Raw genomic sequence first — 19476 nt, 5'->3', positions numbered from 1 at the left:
CAAAACCAAATATGAAGTTACGTACAAATCCAAAATAATATGACGAACCTATTAGAACAATCAAAATCTAATTTCAAGTCTGTTTACCCAAAAGTCAAACCTTGATCAACTCTTCCAACTTAAAGCTTCCAAATTTAGGTTCCTTCTTCCAAATCAATACCGAACTACTCGAAAACCAAAATCGACCATACACATAAGTCATAATACATATTATGAAGATAATCAAAGTCTCAAACCAAACAAAATGTTAAAACTCAAAATGATCAGTCGGGTCGTTACAGTTTCTCAGGGGGTTAGTTACATTTGCGAACTCAAGCCGCATTTGCGATCCCAGGTCGCAAATGCGACATCTACAACTGAGTTATTATTTGGCATTTCAAGATTTTATCTCATTCTCTTAAATTTTGAACCCTAGACTTGGAGAGGGTCGATTTGGCTTGGAGATTTTCATACAAGACTTTGGGGTAAGTGATTTCTACTCATTGATGGTATTATATCAAGAATCTACATGGATCATTAACACCTAAAACATGAAATTTTAGGATGAAATTTATGGTTTTTGTCTATAACTTAAGAGGGTGTATTTTGGAGATTTGGCCATCGATTTGCACTCGGTTTTGGAAGCTAGCCACATATTTGGACTCATAAGGTTATGAGGCATCGAGATCTGGTATTGGTTTAAGATTTTGGGGACGCATGGGGTTGACTTTTGTTGATTCTTTGAGAATTCTTCAAAGATCGAAGCTTGATGGATTGGAATCACTTCCTATAGTATTGTATGATTTTCTTGGTTGATGATTGGCTGGTATTTGCGTGATTGGAGGGCTAGAGCGAGGTTTTTACGTGGTTTGAGGTTGAAGGCTAGACCAGATGAAGCAAGTATCTTGCCTAATATTATGTAGGAAATATCATTTAGGACATGACCTTAGTTGTCTTATTAGAATGTATGAGAAGCAACATATATGCGAGGTGAGCGTTTATGCGGGTGCTATGTATGATTCATGATTGGAGTAGTCTTTAGGCTATATCATGCCTTATTTTGGATACTGTACTTCCTGCTATCATGCTTTATATGTTTGTATTACTACATAAACTTCTCAAATCATGCTAGATATCACGTGTAAGTCTTGATTTCCTATTTGAACATGATACTCATTATTGTATGGCGTACAAGCCTAACAAGAGCTATAGTTTTACACTTCGCACATGCTGTCACGACCCAAAACCCACCTCAGGCCATGATGGCGCCTAGCCATACGCTCTTAGCAAGCCAACTCATAGTCAACCGAATAGAGTCCAATTTTACTTAACAGAGTTATATCAGGATAAAAGCAGGAAAGCTCAAAACAGTAAAATATCTGATACAAGTATAACAGGGTCTAAACGCGACCAAAATAGTGCAACCCCCAAGAACTAGATGACATAAGTACATGAGCAACTACTGTAATACAAGTCTGAATACATAATCACAACTGTATGCAATAAAGAAAATAGGCAGGTGATAAATAAGGACGAGGACTCCATGTGCTGCGGATCAAACATCATAGCAGCTCGCCATGAGATCTCTAATAGCATACTCCTACTCAGCTCAAAGGGTGCCACAATACTAGTCTCAGAACCAGCAGAAAAGTATGCAGAAGCGTAGTATGAGTACACCATAGTTGGAACCCAGTAAGTATCAACTCTAACTTTGAAGAAGTGGTGGCGAGGCTAGATTTATCCGAATACTTATAACACAGAAACAATAATAAGACTAGAGCTGGAACAATATATATCCTCATAATTAACACTTAGCAAGATATAAAACAGATTGCTCTTTCCAATTCAATAGAAAATTATAACGTTGTTCAAGTATAGCAAGTAAAACTGGCATGTTTCAATCAACGGAGTCGAGGCTCCAAACTAGCATGTATACATGACATGCAATAGTTAGCATTTAAATGAGTGCCTCTAAAATGAATCAAGAATATCAATGCATGATCAAACCGGTACATGATCCATGTACCCCGATACAAATCCATGTATCCCAGTACAAAATTTATGTATCACAATAATCCGATACAAAATCCATGTATCGACCATGTACAAATTCTAAGTATAACATGGGTCATCATTGACTCCGGATGGATGGATCTAAATCTAATCGCAAAGAGGGGTCTAATAGCATCCCTCGTAAATCAATATCTATTCATCAAGTCCAATGTCATAATTGTATCACATCTGCATGCTCACCCTTCGTGCCAAAATGCTTGGTCTAAATCATGTATCCATTATTTAAATGCATGTATATGCTTAAGAATTTATAGATAAAAGGTGCACAAGGACTTAATTAATATCATACAGATATGTGCTAATGAAATCTATATGTGACAACGAGCAATTAAGCAATTTAACATATCAAGAATAAGTTCTCATGCCTTCACAATTGATCATAAGACTAGGCATGATTTCTAACATATATAAGAGGGCAACATGTCACATAAGTCAAATAAATCATGAATCAATTTAGCACATAGTCAAACAAAGCATGAAATCTTTTTTACCCCCGATCAAGTTATAAACTCGGTAAATGCATATACGATCGCCACCATGTATATACACTAGCCCTAATACCTTAAACATATAGCACACAAGTCAAATCCTAGGGCTTTCCCTCTTAACAAGGTTAGTCAAGAGACTTACCTCTTCCCGGATTAGCCAAAATCATTGGTAAGTAACTTTAATCTACTTTCTTTCAATTTCCCATTACATTTAATGTGTTTTTAACATCAAATCTAGAATTTTCATGGTAGAAATTAGGGATTTGGGTAGAATTTAGAGATTTTGTAAAATTGAGATTTAGACCTCAAAGTGAGGTCGAATTTTAAAACATGTCACATAACCGGGCTCAGGGGGGTGAATGGGTAATTGGGTTTTGGTCCGAATCTCGAATTTTGACCAAGCGAGCTCGGGGTTGACTTTTGTTGACTTTTTCAAATTCATCAAATATTAAACCTTTTTCCTTTGTGAGTAGTTTCTAGAGCTTATTTTGAATTGTTTGATCGATAATTGGTTAGATTTGGTTGGGTTGGAGGCTTGTTCAAAAGGCAAGGCCATGATTGGTTGATTGACTTGGTTGTGGAGTGAGGTAAATGTCATGGTTAATTTTGACTTGAGGGAATTAGGACTTGTTGGCCTATTCGCTACATGATTTATGTGTGGGGATAGCATATATGTAAGGTGATGAGTATATATGCATTGTCATTGGGGTTAAAGCATGCGGGTGAAAATTGATTAATTAAGCTTTATTGTATCCTTTTCTATGCTTTCCATGCTTGAATTTGAATATTATCTCACTAATTGTACGCTTTCATGATCATCATTTATTTTAAGTTGTTGGGATATTGAAGGTTGAGTTTCTTATCATAACCCTATGATTGAAGTGAAATTTACTTCCCACCTTGCATTGATACCTTGGTTTTTTATTGTTGCTTGGTGAGGAAGAGTGAAAAGCACGAAGGGTGTTGCCATTCCTTATTTGCATATGCTATCATTTATTTGAGAGATTGTGAGGATTATAGCACGAAGGGTGATACCTTGCACTTGATTTCTTATTATCATTTATGATACCGTGTGAGGAAGAAAGTAAAAGCACGAAGGGTGATGCCGTGCCATTGTTGGTTCCATTGCTTTATTTGATTTTCGGATGTTCTGATTTATCAGTTTCATTGTTGTTTATCTTGAAAGAAGTTTATTTGGTAAAGTTTTACTTCCCATACTTATCGTACTTTCCTTTTCTACATGTTCCCTCCCCGTTATTATTTTAAATGCCCTATTTGTTATTTTCGGTTGCTTTATGTATATATATGCTCAGGATCTTAGTAAGTGTCTTGTCATAGCCTCGTCACTACCTCGTCAGGTTAGGCTCGACATTTACGGAGTATATTGGGTCTGTTGTACTCATGCTACACTTCTGCACTTCTTGTGCAGATATTGGTGTTGGTCCCAACAGTGTCTAGTGGTGCTTTTGCTCAGATCATTTCTACAGTGGAGACTTGAGGTAGAGCTGCTGGCGTTCGTAGTCCCTGAAGTCCCATTCTATTCCTGTCTTTACTGTTTATTTTATCTCAACAGTTGTATTTCGTTCAAACCATACTTGTAGTATTCTAGTTGCTCATATACCGGTGACTCCAGATTTGTGGGATTAGACTAGAACATGCTATATTATGAGTTTATTTTATGTATTACAACTTTATTAGTCGTTAATAATTGTTATCATTCTGTTCTAAATTGTTAAAAAGGTTAATTATTTACCTAATGTTGGCTTGCCTAGCAAGTAGATGTTAGGTGCCATCACAACCTTGAGGTTGAGGAATCCGGGTCGTGACAAGTTGGTATTAGAGCGCTAGGTTGCTTAGGTCTCACGAGTCATGAGAAAGCTTAGTAAAGTCTGGAGGATCGGTATAAAGATGTCAGTACTTATCTTCTAGAGGCTATAGGGCTTTAGGAAAATTTCACTTCTTTCTTTCTATATTGTGCGATTTTATCCTATCACTGAAGTTTGAATCATTCCATTCTTGTTCTCTCGCAGATGATGAGGACACGGATAACATCTACGGCGGTTTAGGAGATGGAGCCCCAGGTTGCTGCCACTACCAGAGGTAGAGGTTGGGGTCGAGGTCGAGCTAGAGGCAGAGATCAGCCTAGAGCACGTGCAACAAAACCTATTATGGAGCCTCAGATAGAGCAGGAGGAGGAGATTCATGTTCATGCTGTGCCAGCTGGACCAGCTTAGGACCCGGAGGGTTTTATTACTACCCAGTACTTTAGGACGCTCTAGTCTATTTGGTGGGCCTTATGGAGAACGTGGCCCAGATCGTTGCATTTTTGCTGGCACCAGCCGTCTCTCAGGCTGGGAGAGGATCCCAAACTCCCGCTACTCACACACTAGAATAGATGGCTCACGAATATCAGATTTTGACAGTTCCGCCAGTTGGAGTGGCTCAGCCTATTATTGCTACACAGACCGGGGGGGAGGCCCGTGATGTCTTATGAGGGGTTGATGAGATTGGACAAGTTCACAAAGTTATTTCCTATTCGCTTTGGTGGCACACCTTCTGAGGACCCACATGATTTCATTGATCATTGACATGAGGTGTTGCGCAACATAAGTATAGTGGAGTCCAATGGAGTTGACTTTGCAATATTTCAGATGCATGGCTCTACCAAGAGAGGACTATGATTGAGTCAGACCAGCAGGATCACCTCCACTCACTTGGGATCAGTTCTCACAACTATTATTGGAGAAGTTTATTCTTTTTACTTTGAGAGAGGAGTATTATAGGCAGTTTGAGCGTCTTTAGCAGGGTAGCATGACTGTTACCCAGTATGAGACCATATTCATGGATTTAGCTCTCCATGCAGTTGTCTTGCTTACTACTAAGAGGGAGAAAGTCAGGAGATTCATTGATGGTCTTATGTTTGGTATTAAGCTATAGATGGACAAGGAGAGAGGGGATGGTATTTATTTCCAGTGGGTGGTAGAGATTGCTAGTTGGATCGAGATGATTCATGGTCAAGGTAGGGAGGCGGTATCTGAGAAGAGGCCTCGTCATTTTGGTGGTTTCAGTGGTGCCTCGTCTAGAGGCAGGGGTTCATTTGGTCGAGGCCATCTTCCCAGGGTGATTGTGTCAGTGCTTCAGGCATCCCATAGTGCTTTAGGTAGTTGTGGTTCCTATGGGTCTCATCCTGAGCAATTATCATATAGCGCACCTTCAACTCCGGCTAGTGCACCTCCGATTTAGAGTTATCAGGGTGGTTATTCAGGTCGATAGGGTCAGTAGTCATAGTAGATGAGGACTAGTTATACTTATGGAGATCCGAGGCACGACGCGAGGTTTTGGCCTAGGTCATAGGGAAGCATGCCACATCAGTGTTCTCGTGCCATGGTTCCGGCATCGGTTGTCCCACCGTCCGCTCAGCCAGCTAAAGGCGGGGGTCTAGAAGCCTGAGGTGGTGGTTAGGCCATTAGAGGTAGAGGTCAGCCATGGAGAGGCCGTTTGAGAGGCGGAGGTCAGAGTGGTGGGGATCAGCCCTATTTTTATGCATTCCCAGCTAAACCTGAGGTAGAGTGATCTGATGCCTTCATCACAGGTATTGTTCCAGTTTGCCACATAGATGCCTCAGTTTTATTTGATTCGGGCTCTACTTATTCATATGGGTCATCCTATTTTGCTTCATATCTGGTTATGTGTCACGCCCTGACCTCGGGGAGCACGACTGGCGCTCAACCGAGATACCCCGGTTAAGCAAGCCTGCTAGATTCCTTCTACCCAACCTTGCCCATTAACAATATAAGAATCAGTACAAGTGATAGACATGAGAAGAGTCAAGTGTTCCACATTTTTTTTCCATTACTAAAGGATATTCATTTATGATTTTCAAAATATTATAAGTTTATAGATATGATGAAAAATATGTTTGCCCAAATACCAACACTTACTAGTTTAATTCCCAACATCAAATACCACCCACAACCTGTCTACGGAGCCTCTAAGTATAACAAAAGAGTAGTATGGAAGTACCGGCAACAAAGCCCCGGCTATACCTCAAAACATAAAGTACAACTTCAAATGAAATGAAGCCCAGAATATAGTAGGGCTCACCAAAATTTGCTGAATAGAGAGTAATTGCTAATGAGGATCAAAATCGCCCGCTGACAAATCACCTGCATCCATTGAAGATGTCGTGCCCCCGACAAAAGGGACGTTAGTACATATGAAATAGTACTAGCATGTAAAGCTAAATGTCTTCTTTCAAAATAGAATGCCAATATAAGAAAGGGAAAACCAAAGAAACAACAAGTCACAATCAACAATATCCAAATGCCCAGTTAAAACATAACAATGTTCAAAATAGGAAAATAATATATATTATTTGTTAGGAAATCATTAGCACCAATATACCACCATTGTTTTTTAGCAAGGAGTCCGATCATGCCCGATTGGCTAGGTCATCTCCGCACGAACAATGTGGTTTGATATGTGATGCGAAAAAATATGTTACAAAAAGTAGTACCACCATGTGCGCAACATGGCGTACGATCTCCACCTGATCGGCTAGGCCGCCTTCCCACATATGCCATGTGGGTTGACTTAAAATCTAGGGCTATCAACAATATCATCTCAATTAAGAGGAATAATTACAATCACATCAATATTTCAATCTCATCCCAAATAAGGGGAATAATCACAATCCACTCCTACACTGGTACGTGTAGTTTTGGGTGTGGGCCTTACGACCCACCCTTCCTCGGTTTGCTAATGATACTCCCAAAAACCTTTTTTGTTTTTGCACACAAGGAACACAAAAGTACAAATATATTTTATATTCACCTCTTAACTTTTCATACTATATATATAGCTTCGTTAGTACTTTCAACCATTCACAATATCATTATTTCCTTGGCTCTCTTGGCCATACTTATGATTCTTCATCCATGGCACGTTGGCCGTATTTCATATTCCATATTTTTATTTCTTTACTTTTATGGATCATCATCATAAATATCAACAAATAGAATATTCCGGAAATCACAACTTTAGGTTTATTAGTAATGAAGACTTTAAACACAATGGATTTGTTTCCAAGAAATGGAGTAAAATGATTGACAATCAAAGCACAAGCTAAAATCATAATCGAGTAACACATCATGTATTCTTGAAATACTTTTCCCCAAAAGGGCAATACACAATTTTAACTCATGAAGATATAAGAGCTCAAAACATATTGGAAATACTTACAAAGCATAACATTAGTTAAAACAGCCACATTTGGGTATGACTTGAGTATATAAGCTTTTAGTCAAATCTATTTTCGGAGTTAATTTGGAACAGTTAAATCAAGGCTCATTTCATAACCTTTCTCCCATCATTTCATTTCCTTGGCACCATTGGCCACAAGTATAACTTTCATTATTGGCACGGTGGCCACGCATTACATCTCTAACCCACTTCATTCACTTTCAAGCATCTTTATAGATTACCAATAACAAGGCATTTCAAATCAAGATTTTAGGTACACATATAAGCAATTGGAGTTTTAGACGCATGGAGTATTCTTTCCAAGTTAAGCATAATGGACTTTCATTTGAAACACGACTCAAAGCCATAACATTTTAATACTCATATCTTTATCATTCTTGAACACATTGCCGAAGTATAACATAATGTGATAGGAATATTCGAAACACATTTTGAATATATAATTCTCGGCACTCTGCTTACTCGGGGCAATCGAATTTATTAGGAACAACTCGGAACATGAGAATAAGGAACTTGAGCCAACCATACTTGAAACTTACGGGAACATCATGGAATTGAATTCTAAGAGAGTAGTTTAGCCAACATAGCTTGTTTGAGCTTTCCTTAAGTTACTACAATGCCCAACACTTCTAGCAATAACAATCTATAGGAAGATAGCGAAAATCGGATAATAATTAGAAAGATTCTCATGGTGTAACTCTCTTAGGAATTTTGTCAAACACCTAATATGAAAAATAGACTACAAAGCTCTACAATGGTAATCCCTTTCTCCCTCAACCAATTTCAACAAGAAACTAACTGAAATGGTTCATTAACCCCACATACTACAACCTATTGACACATGCATGGCTTATTTCTAACACACAATATACTTGGACTCATAACCTCTTGCATGAAAGCTTAGGAGTAGGAATTACCTAGATAGATGATAATCTAGTGATTGACTTCCTTGATTCTTGAAGATTGGTGCAAGAATGGGTGATTAAAATGGTATATTTCCTCCTTTCTCTCTAAAATACTCTTACCTCACTCTAAAATCATCCGACATTCGCTTCAAAATGAGCCCCTAAGGCTATTTATCAAATTGGGGTCGGATTATAAAAATAAGAAAATGGACCCTCCGAACTCAGGTCTGTGGTCGCAGAATGGAACCGTATAATAGATATGCAGCCCGCAAAATGGGCCGCAAAAATGATGCCAAGAATTGGGCTGGTCTGGACCGGTCTGTGACTGGTCTGCGGTCCATATACCACTTATGCGGCCGCAGAGTGGACCGCAGAATCACTCTCCAAAATTCTTCATGCCAAATCTGTGATGGAAATGCAGACTGCAAAATGGATATGCGATCGCAGAATGGACCGAAAAACAACATTCGAAATTCAACCATTTTTCTGCTCAACTCTGCGACGGGTATGCGGCCCACGGAGTGGTTCTGCGGTCGCGAAACTGACCGCATAATCGTCTTCTTTTGCCAAAAATTTCCATCAACTCCTCAGTGCATTCTTCAACCCAAAAAGTCTATAATCCTCAAACACATAGGCCTACCTCGGCACTACGAAACCTTAAATTCCTTGGCAAAATTTTACGGGGCCTTACATTATGCCTCATGATTTTTTGAGTGCTCCCGTTTATGTGTCTAGGCCTATGGGAGATTCTATTGTGGTAGATCACGTTTATCACTCATGTGTGGTTTCTATCAGGAGCTATGAGACGAGGGTAGACCTTCTACTTAGATATGGTGGACTTTGATGTTATCTTGGGCATGGATTGGTTGTCACCTTATCACGTTATTTTGGATTATCATGCCAAGACTGTGACATTAGGCATGCCGGGGTTGCCTCTATTAGAGTGGTGGGGGGACTCCTCGCCATTCTACTAGCAAGGTTATATCTTATGCGAAGGCTCAGCGTATGGTCGAGAAGGGATGTATAGCACATTTGGCCTATATCCCTGATCCTTTTGCGGAGGTTCCTTCCATATGTTTGGTACCAGTTGTGCGCGAGTTCCCAAAGGTATTTCCTATATATTTGCCGGGGATTCCACCCAATTGAGATATTGATTTTTGCATTGATTTGGTTCCGGACACTCAGCCTATTCTACCGCACCATACTGTATGGCCATAGTTGAGTTGAAGGAATTGAAGGAGCAGCTGGAGGATTTTCTTGATAAGGGATTCATTAGACTGAGTGTCTCACCTTGGGGTACACCGATGTTGTTTGTGAAGAAGAATGATGGAACAATGAGGATGTGTATAGATTATTGGTAGTTGAACAAGGTAATTATCAAGAACAAGTATACTTTGCCGATGATTGATGACTTATTTAATCATCTTTAGGGTGCCAAGGTGTTTTCCAAAATTGACTTGAGATTTGGCTACCATCAGTTGAAGATTAGGGCATCGGATATCCCTAAGATAGCTTTTCGGACTTGGTATGGTCACTATGAGTTCTTAGTGATGTCATTTGGCTTGACAACTGGCCCAACAACATTTATGGATTTTATGAACCAGGTATTCAAGCCCTACTTGGATTATTTTGTGATCGTCTTTCTTGATGATATTTTGATCTACTCCCGCAGTCGAGAAGAGCATGAACAGCATCTTTGGAGCGTACTTCAGACTCTGAGGGATCATCAATTATATGTCAAGTTCTCTAAGTGTGCGTTCTGGTTGGATTCAGTTGCCTTTTTGGGCCATATTGTATCTTCTGAGGGAATTAAAGTGGATCCTAAGAAGATTAAGGCAATTTAGAATTGGCCTAGACCTACTTCAGCTACAAAGATTCAGAGCTTCTTTGGTTTTGCGGGTTACTATCGCCAGTTCGTGGAGGGGTTTTCATTTATCTCAGCCCCATTGACCAAGTTGACCAGAAGAGTGCTCTTTTCAGATGGTCCAATGAGTGTGAATTGAGCTTTTAGAAGCTTAAGGCTGCATTGACTACAACTCCAATGGTGGTGTTGCCTACATGTTTGGGATCTTACACCGTGTATTGTGATGCATCACATATTAGGCTCGGTGCGGTATTGATGTAAGATGGTATGGTAATTGCCTACGCGTCTTGGCAGTTGAAGGTTCATGAGAAGAAATACCCTGTTCATGACTTAGAGTTGGCAGCCATCGTTCATGCGCTAAAGATTTGGAGGAATAATCTGTACGACATTCATTGTGAGGTCTATACTAACCATCGGAGTCTCCAGCACATGTTCAACCAGAAAGACCTTAATTTGAGGTAGCGGAGAGGGCTAGAGTTGTTGAAAGACTATGCTATCACCATATTATATCATCCGGGGAAGGCCAATGTAGTGGCCGATGCATTGAGTAGGAAGGCAGAGATCATGTGTAGTTTGGCATACTTACCATTAGCAGAGAGGCCATTAGCCGTGGATGTTTAGGCTTTAGCCAACCGATTTGTGAGATTGGATATTTCGGAGCCCAGTCGGGTTATTGCTTGTGTTGTGGCACAGTCTTTGTTGTTGGAGCATATCAAGGCTCGCCAGTTTGATGATCCTCACTTGTTGGTGTTGAGGGATACAGTGCAGCAGGGAGGTGCTAAGGAAATTGTGATCGGTGATGATGGGGTTATGCGGCTTTAGGGGCAGATTTGTGTTCCAAATGTCGATGGGTTAAGAGAGTTGATCCTTGAGGAGGCTCACAGCTTGTGTTATTCTATTCACCCAGGTGTCACGAAGATGTAGCGTGACTTGAAATAACACTATTGGTGGAGTAGAATGAAGAAAGAAATTGTTGCTTATGTATCTCGGTGTTTGAATTGTCAACAGGTGAAGTATGAACATCAAAAATCGAGTGGATTGACTTAGATATTGGAGATACCGGAGTGGAAGTGGGAGCGCATCACTATAAATTTTGTGGTAGACTTGCCATGGACCTTGAAGAAACATGACACAATCTGGGTTATTGTGGACCAGTTGACTAAGTCTGTGCACTTCATTCTGGTGGAGATTTCCTATTCTTTAGAGCGGTTGGCTCAGGTTTACATTCAAGAGATTATCCGCCTGCACGGCGTGCCCATTTCTATCATTTCTGATCGAGGACACAGTTCACATCATATTTTTGGAGAGCCATGCATCGTGAGTTCGGCATGCAGGTTGAGCTGAGCACAATATTTCATCCTCAGACGAACGGATAGTCTGATTCCACTATTCAGATCTTGGAGGACATGTTACGTGCTTGGGTTATGGATTTTGGAGGTTCATGGGATCAGTTCTTACCTCTAGTAGAGTTTGCCTACAAGAACAGTTATTAATCAAGTATTCAGATGGCACCATATGAGGCGATGTTGTTTGCTGATTAGTTGGTTTGAGCCCGGAGAGGAAAGCTTGTTGGGCACTAATTTGGTCCACAATGCTATGGATAAGGTTAAGGTGATTAGGAGCGACTTCGTACAGCTCAGTCCAGGAAGAAGAGTTATGCGGACCGGAAGGTTCGAGATGTAGCTTATATGGTGGGAGAAAAGGTTCTTATCTGAGTGTTGCCTATGAAGGGCGTGATACGGTTTTGGAAGAAGGGCAAGTTGAGCCCGAGGTTTATTGGGCCATTCGAGATCTTTGAGAGAGTTGGGGAGGTTGCTTATAGGATTGCATTACCTCCTAGAATATTCGGAGCACATCCGGTATTCCATTTTTCCATGCTTCGAAAGTACCATGAAGAAGCTTGCATGTTTTAGACATCAACAGGGTTCAACTTGATGAACGTTTGGCCTATAAGGAGGAGCCGGTGGCTATTCTAGCCCGACGGGTTCAAAAGTTGAGATCTAAGAGTTTTCTTATGTGAAAGTGCAATGGAGAGGTCAGTTGATCGAGGTAGCTACGTGCGAGTCCGAGTACGATATGCAGAGTAGATACCCACACCTTTTCATCTATCCAAGTACTTTTCTATGTCCGTTCGAGGATGAACGTTTCTTTTAGAGGTGGAGAATGTGACGACCCGATAGGTCGTATTTAATTCTAGACTTCATGATCCGAGACCACTCGTAGCTTCATTTGATGTTTCTTGGTTTGTGAGCATGGCCCGTGTCACTTTTTGAAATGCTTTTATGTGAAAATTTATAGAAAATGAGAATTTTAACTAAAAATGAGGCTAGAGTTGACCACGGTCAATCTTTTGGGTAAACAACCTCGGATCGTTGTTTTGACTATTTCGGTAGGTCCGTATTGTGATTTTAGACTTAGGTGTATGCCCAAAATTGAATTCGAAGGTCCCTAGGTTGATTTGGCTTGCTTTGCCGAAAGTTAGCAATTTTGATGTTTGGAAATTCTCTAGGTTTGACCCTAGTTTGACTTTATGGTTATCGGATTCAGATTCTTATTTTTGGACTAAAAATAGGTCCGTTTTTCTATTTTAAACTTGTCTGCAAAAGGACGCTTGGTTGTGATTCTAGAGGTTCTTGAGTTTTCTTTTGAATTACATGCATTTTGATGTCCCATTTATGTTTCTAGATGTTATTTTTGTGATTTGATTGTGCGAGCACGTTTATATGATGTTATTACACTTGTGTGCATATTTTGTTTGGAGCCCAAGGGGCTCGGGTGAGTATCGGAGGTGCTACGGATGAGTTTGGGTTAGTTGAAGACTGCTGGTGTGCTTAAGTTCTTATGTTGGGCTGTAGGTCTCGCATTTGTGATGACCTGTTCGCAAATGCGAACTTTTGTGAAGTTGAGCTCGCAATTGCGATTGGGGTCTGGGCAAGGTAGTCTTCGCATTTGCGAAGAAATATTCACAATTGCAGACATCCTAGACTTCGCTTTTACGATGGTTTGGTCGCATTTGCGAGTGAGCACTGGGCTTAGGCAGGTTCGTAAATGCGAACCCGCATTTGCAGTTGGATGGAACATCGCAAATATGATGGTTTATTCGCAATTGTGATTTATGCAGGCTGGGGGCATAGTTCGCATTTGCGACCTGTGTTTCGCAATTGCGACATCCACAGCTGGGTAAAAGAGGGAAAAATCAGGACTTAGCTCATTTTACACCAATTCTCAACCCTAAACACTCTAGAGGCATTTTTTCAAGAATTTCTTCTTCCCAAAATCATTGGTAAGTAACTCTAATCTATTTTTTTTCAATTCCACATTACTTTTTGTGTGTTTTAACATCGAATATAGGATTTTCATGGTAGAAATTAGGTATTTGGGTAGAATTTGGGGATTTTGTAAAATTGAGATTTAGACCTCAAATTGAGGTCGGATTTTAAAACAAATTGCATAATCGGGCCCGGGGGTAAATGGGAAATTAGATTTTGGTCTGAATCTCGGGTTTTGACCAAGCGAGCCTGGGGTTGACTTTTTCAAATTCATCAAAGATTGAACCATTTTCCCTCGTGAGTAGTTTCTAAAGCTTATTTTGAATTGTTTGATCGATAATTGGTTAGATTTGGTTGGTTTGGAGGCTTGTTCAAAAGGCAAGGTCGTGGTTGGTTGATTGACATGGTTGCAGATTGAGGTAAGTGTCGTGGTTAACTTTGACTTGAGGAAATTAGGACTTGTTGGCCTATTTGCTATGTGCTTTATATGTGGAAACGACGTATATGTAAGGTGACGAGTATATATACGTTGTCATTGGGGTTAAATCATGTAGGTGGAAATTGATTTGTTCAACTATGTTATATCATTATCTATGCTTTCCATGCTTTAATTTGAATATTATCTCATTAATTATACGCTTTTGTGATCATTGCTTATTTTTAAGTTGTTGAGATATTAAAGGTTGAGTTGCTTATCAACCCTATGATTGAAGTGAAATTTACTTATCACCTTGCATTGATACTTTGGTTTATTATTGTTGCTTGGTAAGGAAGAGTGAAAAGCACGAAGGGTGTGTCCGTGCCTTATTTGCATATGCTATCATTTATTTGAGAGATTGTGAGGATTAAATCACGAAGGGTGATGCCGTACACTTGATTTTTTATTATCATTTATCATACCGTGTGAGGAAGAGAGTAAAAGTACGAAGGGTAATACTGTGCAATTTTATTTATCATATCATTATTATATGGTGAGGTTGAGAGTAAAAGCACAAAGGGTGATGTCGTGCCATTGTTGGTTCCATTGATTTATTTGATTTCCAAATTTTGTGATTTATCGGTTGCATTGTCGTTTATCTTGAATGAAGTTTACTTGGTAACTTTGTACTTGACATTCTTATCGTACATTCATTTTCTACATGTTCCCTCCCTGTTATTATTTTAAATGCTCTACTTGTTATTTCTGTTGCTTTATGTATATATCTGCATAGGATTTTAGTAGGTGTCTTGTCATAGCCTCGTCACTACCTCGTCGGGGTTAGGCTCGACACTTTCGGAGTACATTGGGTCGGTTGTACTCATGCTATACTTCTACACTTCTTGTGGAGATACTGGTGTTGGTCCCAGCGGTGTCTAGTGGCGCTTCTGCTCGGATCATTTCAACAGTGGAGACTTGAGGTAGAGCTGCCGGCGTTCGTAGTCCCCTTCTATTCCTGTCTTTACAGTTTATTTCATCTCAACCGTTGTATTTCATTCAAACCATACTTGTAGTATTCTAGTTGCTCATATACTGCTGACTCCAGATTTGTGGGATTAGACTAGAACGTGCTATATTATGAGTTTATTTTATGTATTACAACTTTATTAGTCGTTAATAATTGTTATCACTCTGTTCTAAATTGTTAGAAAGGTTAATTATTTACCTAATATTGGTTTGCCTAGCAAGTAGATGTTAGGCGCCATAACGACCCCAAGGTTGGGGGATCCGGGTCGTGACATTATTCTTTTCATTTGCCTCACTCAATTTTATATTTCTTGCCTTACCTTTCGCTCAATGTCCTACAATTTCTCCCTTTATATTAAAATGTACCTTCTTAGTGATTCCGAATGTTTAAAAGAAAAGGAATAATAAGAACAAAATACGAAATCTTCTCAGACTTATAAGAAGAAGGAAAACGTGAAAACGGTGGATTACTATAATTAACAATAGAAAGTAACAAATGATCCACAAGGCAGAAAGACGGAATCCATTCAAAGCACTAGGCTCTAATTAACTCAGAACTATGAGAGGATAAGATAACAAACATAAGAAAGTCATAATTTCCAAATCAATTCACAAAAACACAAACCTAAGCGTAGTTTCCGAGGAAAAGAAGCATGATGTACTCCATTATAGTCATAAACTGCATATTCAAAAGGAGATGAATAAACAGACCAAAATACTACAACTACTATTTAAAATCTTAACAAGAATAGTAAATCTCCACAAAAGTTAAAAAGTGCTTTGTGTAACTAACTTTATAGTACTCTGATATGGGCATTGTTATTAATAACACACTAAACGATTGGAGGTTATGGACTTGAAAAGTAACAACCCCCAATGAAGAGGTGCAAGTGAGTTATGGCGTGAAAATTTTAAAATAATTAAAATGGAAAAATTGAAAGGGAAAAGTCAAAAAAATGAGAAAAAGATAAAGAATATTCCTACACTATAGAGATGCCACATCACTTCCCTCATGTCACTCCTTTATATATATATATATATATATAGGTGGTAGCATAAGGATACTTACATAATGTCACGATCCCAAAATCACACCTTAGGAATCATGATGGCACCTAATATCTAAGACTAGGTAATCCTAACACATGATGAGAATTTAGTAGAAATAACGACTAAGCTATTGATTTAAAATGATAAATAACATAATAAAACCAAAATGAAACAACAGTCATAAAATCCCAAAACCGGTAGTACAGAGTCATAAGCTCTACTGAAATACACTAAGAATCTCTAATACAATTTTAAGGCCCCGTAAAAATTTTTCAAGGAATTTAAGATTTTGTGGTGCCGAGGTAGGCTTACTTGTTTGAGGATTTTAGAATGCACTGAGGAGTTGATGGATTTTTTTTCTTGAAGAAGGCGATTCTTCGGTCATTTTTGCGACCGCAGAACCATTTCGCGGGACGCATAATCATTGCGGAGTTTAGGTGAGAATATGTTGAATTTTAAAGGTTGTTCTACGGTCCATTATGCGATCGCATAGTTGTTTCGCGGTCCGCATATCCATCGCAGACTTGACATGAAGAATTTTGGAGAGTGATTCTATGGTCCACTCTGCGGCCGCATAAATGGTTTCCGGACCGCATATATGCCGCAAACCTATCCAGACCAGCCCTGATTTGGTGGACCATTTTGCAGTCTCGTTTACGGACCGCATACATGATCTGTGGTGCATTCTGCGACCGTAGAGTTGAGATCGGAGGGTCCATTTTTTGATTTTATAACCCGACCCCAATTTAATTAAAAGCCCTTGAAGCTCGTTTTGGAGCAAAAGTCTGATATTTTAAGAGAGAAGTGAGAGTGTTCTAGAGAGAGAGGAGGAAGTCCCAAGTGTGTTGTTCATCAATCCATATCCAAGCTTTGAAATTCAACAAGGAAATCTCACACGATCTTCACCCAAGAGGTAAGTTTCCAACTCTAGTTTTCAATTTCGAGTTTGGACAGAAGATGAGAAATTGGGAGTGTGATTCTTGGGTATGAGTGTTGTTATTTATGCATGCATGTAAATATAATAATGGTGGGAAGGTTATTGAGGTAATATGAGTAAACGTTTGGTATTTAATGGGTTGTGGAGTAAAGAAAATCTTGTAGAAGAACTTTGTGGTCAAATTTACACACTTAGTGTTTGATAAAATGCTCAAATAAGCTGAAACCATGAATATCTTCCTAATTTGTGTACAATTCTGTTATGTCTCAAAACAGATTGGGATTGCTAGGATTTTTGGAACATTGTAGTAACTTAACGAAAGCTCAAATAAGGTATATTGGCTAAACTCTTCTCTTAGAATTGAACCCCACGATATCCTTGTAAGTCCCGTGTTGCTCATTACAAATTGATTATTTCGAATAAGCCTTGTGTCCAAAAGATATATGCTCAATATGTATTCCAAATGTTCCTGTTATATTATGTGCTATTTGAAAATGTGCTCGAAGCATGGGTTGCATATCTAATAATTATAACTTCAAGTCGTGATCCAAATGAAAGCTATTATGCCAAATTGTGTAAGAAATCTCAATGTGCTTAACATTCTTATTTGCTCACATGTGGACTTAAAGTCTTGAATAGAAATGCTTTGTTGTTGATGATCCGTGATGATGTTTGAAAGTGAAAGAAGTGAGTATGAGATGTAGAAATGTGGCCATCATGCCAAGAATGAAAATTATATTTGTGGCCAATAGTGCCAAGAAATGAAAGAATGTGTGAAACATTATGAGATGAGTTTTGACTCCTTTATATAATAATGTCATTAATGTCCTATGATCACCCATACCTAGTACAAGTAAGTGATAGTATGAACACGAACAGTGACCGTTTGCCAAAATGGGAATCATGAGGCATTGTATGTTCCAACGGTTTCAACTATAGTTGTATGCTTCTGAAATAATGAATATAAATGACTTCAATGTTAAGTCACCGAGAATCATGAACTTAGCTAGTGACCTTAAGATGACAGGGAGGTATATAATGAAGTGGAAAAGAGACGTCCTATGCTAAATGATGATGAACCTTATGAAAAGAAATTGGGTCCATTCACCATTGAAATCTACTTAGTGATTTGCCATGCATGTGTTAATGTAATAAGGCGTGTTTCTCCATGATGAGCATGAACATGAAGTATTCCAATGATTTGGAAACTTTCGACCTTATTGGTAATGTTAATCATGTCGCTTGAGTGTAAATAGGGTCGTGTGCATGATGGTATAACATGTGAATCCTATCAATGGTCTATGAAATGCGTAGGTATATAATATGAATGAATCCCTATGAACGGTCTATGAAACGCATAGGTGTATAATATAAATGAATCCCTATGGACGGTCTATGAAACGCAATAGGTGTATAATATGAATGAATCCCTATGGACGGTCTATGAAACACATAGGTATATAATATGAATGAATCCCTATGGACGGTCTATGAAATGCATAGGTGTATAATATAAACATGTGAACCCTATGGACGGTCTGGTGAGATGCATAGGCAACACGAACAATAGGTGCCACTTCCATTTCCCTTGTTTGTACATGTTGGTACTTTTACATTATATTTTGTATCCCATGCATAGATCATAGGGCACGCTTGATCCTTAAAGAAGTTCAGAATGATGTAAGTATAATAAGACTTGACATGTGATGCTATGGGTCATTTCGTAGTTTCTTGACATAATTTATTTTCCTCTTATTTTAGTTATCGTATTTCCATATGTTGTTCTGTCTGCCTTACATACGAGTACTATTCCACATGTACTCACGTCCCTTTTAACGGGGACGCTGCATCTTTTAATGGATGTAGGTGGTTCCATAGCAGGCGACATCGATCAGTGATAGTAGTACATCCTCCTCTCAGCTGACTTGGTGAGCCCCACTTCATATCGGGGTCATGTATCTTTTGTTTCTCATGTATTGTGTTTTGAGGTATAGTCGGGGCCTTGTTGCCGGCACTATCCTAGTACTTTTTTGTACCCGTTAGAGGCTCCGTAGACATGGTGTGGGTTGTACATTGTTATTGGGAAGGTCAAACTAATGATGTTATAATTGTATCACATGTTCCACTTCTAAACTATGGATGTGTAATGTAATATTTTGGGGACTTATAAATGAAGTAGCTAATAGTAATAGATTGGTGTTATAT

This window comes from Nicotiana tabacum, chromosome 23, assembly GCF_000715075.1.
Source record: "Nicotiana tabacum cultivar K326 chromosome 23, ASM71507v2, whole genome shotgun sequence".
NCBI classification, from domain to species: domain Eukaryota; kingdom Viridiplantae; phylum Streptophyta; class Magnoliopsida; order Solanales; family Solanaceae; genus Nicotiana; species Nicotiana tabacum.
This window is presented reverse-complemented; position numbering follows the sequence as displayed.